We start from the raw sequence: 6,084 nt of genomic DNA, 5'->3' as shown, positions 1-6,084 counted from the left end.
GTCGGCCTATGCTGTCTTTACTAATTGAGGTTGCATTTCTGCTTTTCACTGCCATGGCAACCTAGCCCTTATGCCTTCCCCCGACCACAGAGTGTCCGATTCACTTCCTGTTTTGTGACCATGTGGGCTGTCAGCTAGAACTTCAGCGGAATTCAACCACTAACTAAAAGTGCATATAATTGTCACTACTGTCACCCCTGCATATCTGTATGTTCAAGTGAACGTATGCAGGAGACTAGTTTTGACACCAAGTTATACGATGCAGACCAGCCCACCTGTTTCTCTCTCGCTATTTCTCTCTCTCTCTCTCTCTCTCTCTCTCTCTCTCATACACACACACACACACACACACACACACACACACACACACACAGTCTTAAAACAAACACAAATAGCTCTAGAAAAAGATGCTGTGGTTTTGTCTTGGTGGAACCAAAGGGACCAAATATTCAAAGATCCAAAAGGCTTCAAATCAGTAATCCAATCAATCACACACTGCTGGAAACTCTCTGGGGAACAGGTAAAGAACTCCATGATTCCTTGTAATAGGCTGGTTGTAAAGTTTAAAAGGCTAAAGTCAGCCATTTTCTTTGGCTTTCCACTGTGCCATGGATGTGTGCTCCTTAGATGTTTGACATTGAGGACTGTTCCTTGTGTAAAATGTGTAGTTATGTAAGTGACCTTATCTATTGTCATCTTCTAATAGATTGAATGTATTGTGCTTTGGTTTATTTACTTAGTTTGCATTCTGTTTGTTATATTGTTTATGTTCTTGCTGATTTCTGTATTTCTGTATTGTTTGTAGATAAACCCGTCCATCCTTTACAAGCCATCCATCCTTTATAAACGATCCATCCTTTGCCATTGTCCCATAACATCCATTCTTCCCTCATCCATGTACCATTGTCAAATACCCATAATCCTTTATTGAATAAACATTGATTGCAAGTCTGCTCATCTTCCTGTGTTTTAATGTACACACCATCACAATACCCCTCCAACCTACCTCTACCCTGCCAAACAAAAATCTTTTGAGCACACATTTATAACTTGTTGGACAAACCAGGAGGACTTAACCATGTCCAGTGAAATAGAGGACTTTATTATTATTATTATTATTATTATTATTATTATTATTAGCAAGAAAAAAAAGTGATAAATAGGACCTTTATTTATTTTTTATATTATGTAGCCTATCAAAGATTTTTATTAGCGTTGGTAAATGAGTAAATGCCATGCATACATATTCCCAAGGCCTTATATATAGTACTATAAGACTACTAATCCTATGAGGTCAATTCAGTGCACAGCATTGTTAGTTGGCATGTAGCCATATTGGAACCTGAACACAAGAACAATCTTATTCGGAAGAACCAGACATTCAGGGTAGAAATGTAAAAAATGCAATATATATATTCATAAAATAAAACATAGCTTCTAAAATGTATATGTTTTGTATAAATGCTTATTTGTGTTTCACCCACTGTGTTTAATTCAGCAAATAAACATTGACCTTATATTAGAGCTGCTTTTGCTACAGTTTGGAAATGCACACCAGAGAGCAGCACTTTTGTTAAAATGTAAAAAGGTGCTCCAAAAACTGACATCAGCCTCTGCTCTCAGACAAAGATGTCAGGTGAGGAAATAACTAAGGGTTAGTTAGTGGGTGAGAACTGTAACTGTAATAGAGACCCAGATTTGTGAAAATAAAGAAGGAAGAGGTCAGAGAAATCAGAAAGAGCTGATCTGTTCTACTACAAAACCCCTTAACAGGCATGACTGACCACAGGAATGCTTGAAGGCCTTTACTGCAACAGCAGTGCACTCTGCTGATGGTGGAGATTAGGAAGTTCCTAAGTATATAAAGAAGCCATACAGTACAGAGACACTAGTCTTATTCTATGAGGCAGACTTTCTCTACAGTGAGGTTTTAAATAATAAAAGATCAATGAATAATCAGTCATTGGGCTGAATTAGCTAAGAGAGGAGCAGCTGTATGTGTGTGAGAGGCATAAAAAAGTGTAATCTATCCTCTGAGCTCAACAGCAGTGACACTGTGTTCACCTCGCTAAATAAATTAATATGCTAATTTGTGACCAGGATCTTTAAAGAGAGTGACCTACAGGCGGAGGTTGGGGCCAAACTTGGTAAGATGATTAATTTGTGTTAATGTTTGCAGATCGTGTGTGTTTTAAGGTGTCTCTCAGTAGTTCTTTCAGTAAAGACTCCTATGATGTCATCCTGGTTAGACTACCACTTGTAGTCACAGTCAGTTACTTACCAGAAGGTCAAGAAGGCCCAGAGTGACTTGTTCATTGTACATCATTTTGATTACATTTCAGTAGAGTTATAGCACCTTCTCTGACCACACTTGCCTTCATGACATCTTCCCTGTAACAATTGGAAAACTGTCTAATCTAATGTAGAGCGTAGAGCATGATGTGTAGAGACATGTGCCTGCTTTGAATGAAGGATGTTTGGACTGGATTCTTCTCAAAATCTTTAGAAAAACCTCACAGGCCAGTAGGGTGCAGTGTTTTCATTACTGAGGCAAAATGACTTTAATGTCTTAGCCATACAAACTTACATTTCTACAGTGAACAAAATAAACAAGTAAATTCAGGGCCATTTATGAAAAGTTATTGAGCCTTTTTTTAGCAATTATACAGAAAATATGTAACAAAAAAAAAAACAAAACACACATTTCTCACCGCAAGGGTTTCATGGGAATGTAACCTTCTCATTTGGCCTTTGTGTGTCAGACAGTGATCCAAATGAAAAGTGTAGCATTAGGTTTAACTTTAAAGCTAATGGGTGGAATGACACCTTCAGAACATCAGCTTGTTCAAGCTCAAGCAAATGACATATTTATTTATTTATTAAGGTATTAAGTTAAGGTATTAAGTTCATTTGCATTGAGGGCCCATATGATCCTGGTTATGCCGCGGTAGTTATGGAGTTAGATGGTAGGTCTAACATATGTATGTTTTAAAACCTTGAGGGCAGAAGATGAATTTGGCTTTTCTCTGCGTAGGTGTTTTTTTATTATTATTATAGAGCACATCACAATTTCCTTCCTGTTTGAATATCATCTTATGTCATTAGATTTCTCAAGAGGAAAAGAACTAGCAGAGATTTTAAACAGACACCGATCTATTGCAGGGTCATACTTCATCCTCCGTACATGACATGTAGAGGCGTGAGCCTGCTTTGGATTAAGATGTTTGGAGTGGTTCTGTCTTGAAATCCTGGAAATCCTGCCAAGAGGAGAACTCAAATTACCTGGTTGTAGTGGCACAGGCCAGCAGGGTGCAGTGATTTCATTACTGAGAATTTGTAATAAAAAACCTTTCTACTGTGAACACTTTGCTGCAATCCATGAGACCTGGACCAAAGGAAGCAATGATCATCAGTGAAATGAACATTACATTAAGGTAAGTGTTGATAAAATGGGAAGCCCTCAGAAAGTGCACTTGACTGCCAAAGCCTGCACTGTGGTTAATCATAACAGGCCTTGGCATGTTGGGTGTGTACACATCTTGCAGGAGTGAAACAGGAAAGAGGTAGTTGGAAGCTCACTTCACTTCATGACAAGGGTGACTCAATAGTGAGATGGCGTAGCAGTGCTGGTTGCACATATAGGCATGCTCCCAGAAGGTTCAGAGGACAGAATTCCTTCAAATGTACAAATCGACAAATAGAAAGCCCACCCTGGATGTTAATGAACATGCTGTAGAGGTGAGCACATTTAGCATTTGCCACATCATTTATGACTTGGGAATAAATATGAAAGAGACTGTGTAAAAGATGAATAGTATTTATAAAGTACCTTTTGAATGTATGTGTTTAGTGGTATTCAAGCCTGGTGTCAAATGATCCAAGCTAGGATCCAGACCCACCATGACCCCCTAAACAAATAAGAAGGTGGATGTATAGTGCCTTTCTTGTAGCGCTTAACAACTATAGAAATGACTGAATGTACAAAACGGACATGCGTGCGTAGTTCAGAGAGCTGGCTCTCCGAATCATCACACAAAGCCCTCGGCCCAGCCAGAACTCCCAGCTCAAGCCCAGCAAACCTCCATCACCTCTACAAAAACGGACAGAATTCAGGACTTCTGGCTCGTGGCTTGGCCAGCTGCAACGGAACCTTTGCATACGGCTCAATGCTTCACAATAATGCCATATAATCTGTAAAAAGTACTGTAATTATTGTAAAAATGTACAAATTAAAATGAAAACATTTACCCTGGAAAAATGTTCTACTTGAATCTGTCAAACTGCTTTAAAGAACAGATACAGTTCATCCTGTGTTAGGTTGGTTTCTAACACAGAAACGCTCTCCTCTACCTGTGGAATTTCACACTTTATACATTCACAAAATATCCCAAACATTTGTAAGTCAGGCATATTTGCACAAAATGAGATCAATGTGGAAGTACAAGGCTGCTTTTCAGGTCACACTGGCTGTTAAGGAAAGCAATGTGTGAGTGTGAGTGCAAATTGCAAATGCTTCCACATTGCCCTATCGGGGTGGGCACCTCCGGTCCTGGAAAGCTGGTTCCCTGCAGTTTGATGGTTTTCCTCCTCTAGCAGAACTGCGGTAAAGCCCACACATTTGTTATCGCTGATGAATGAGTTAGATAGTTACTGAAGACGACCCTATATCTTTACACTTGTCTCTGCTCGTTTTCTTGCAATTTACTCACACCCAACATTTCTGTTTGTATTGAGGCCTTAAGTAGGCTTAGATGGTAAAACTACACTCATAAAGTTGAAGATCTCTAAATGACTGTAGTCTTGGATATATTGTTCTACACTATTAAAAGTATAAGTTCCTTGTGGACCCTTTGAAACTGCGGAGGAACCTTCAAGGAACCGTATTGTTCTAAAAACCTTAGAAGGTTCCTCCATAGTTTTTGAATTGAAGAACCTTATCAGCATCCTTATCTTGGAAGTGAACCCATGCTTTAGGGTTGTGTCGCCACCAGTAGTAGCAGTCCTTGGCAGTCCTACATGGGTGTAAACTGGGACACCTGTTCATTCAGCATTTCTTCTGAAATCAAGGCTATTAAAAAGTGTTTCTACTAGAGTTTGGAGCATTGCTGTAAGGACTTGATTGCATTCATTGGATAGAGCACCATCATTACAGAGAACACTACTCCACAGCTCAATGCTGGGGGGCTTTCTATCCCGCTAGTCCGCGCCCATCATTAGTCATGGTGCCGATCGGTTCGTGTTTATCTGCTCCAGAGAGTCCTGTTCCCATTCAGCCAATCCTAAACCGTGTGTGTGCAGCAATGGGTGTAACTGTAGAAGCTGAATGTGTTCATTAGAAGAGCTTTCCACAAACATATGTCCTGGACTGTATTTTCCTTTCAATGGGAATCTCTCCTCTCAGAACGCTGAGTACTCCTGGACTAGGTTTAATCCTTGTCTGGGAAACCAGCCCATAGTGTACCAGCAAATCCTGGAGGCAGAATTCAAAACATCTGTTAAGGCTGAAGCTGAAGCAAAGATGGCTTCTACAACAGGATGCTGATCCAGCACATACCTCAGGACCACCGTGGTCTACCTGTAGTAACACAAGCTGGGGATTTTTGAAACTGCACATCATTGAAAGCTGCTGTGCATGTGAGACAACCCAGGATTAGCTCCAAACTAGCGCCATTCTGCAAAAAGTGGGAACCTATTCCAACCGACAAAAGCGTCCACATGCTGTGATTTCTGCCAAAGGGGGAGTAACTGCACAGGCCATAATGATGATTTAGATTTGTACATTTTATTAAATGGTGGAAGTTATGGACTACATTTACATTTATGGCATTTAGCAGACGCTCTTATCCAGAGCGACCTACAAGGTAACTCGTATTACAGAGGTGGGCCAATGTAGTGTTAGGAGTCTTGCCCAAGGACTCCTATTGGGGTAGTGCAGCATAGTCACCCAGACCGGGAATTGAACCCTGGTCTCCCACATGCTGTTATTGTAACGCAATGGCAGGTGGTGGTGTTATCTGTTGCGCCACACCAACCACAGCGGCTGTGTTTTCTACTTTCCAATTCATTATGAATACTCAAACTTTT

Source organism: Salminus brasiliensis, chromosome 9 (genome assembly GCF_030463535.1).
Source record: "Salminus brasiliensis chromosome 9, fSalBra1.hap2, whole genome shotgun sequence".
Taxonomy (NCBI): domain Eukaryota; kingdom Metazoa; phylum Chordata; class Actinopteri; order Characiformes; family Bryconidae; genus Salminus; species Salminus brasiliensis.
This window is presented reverse-complemented; position numbering follows the sequence as displayed.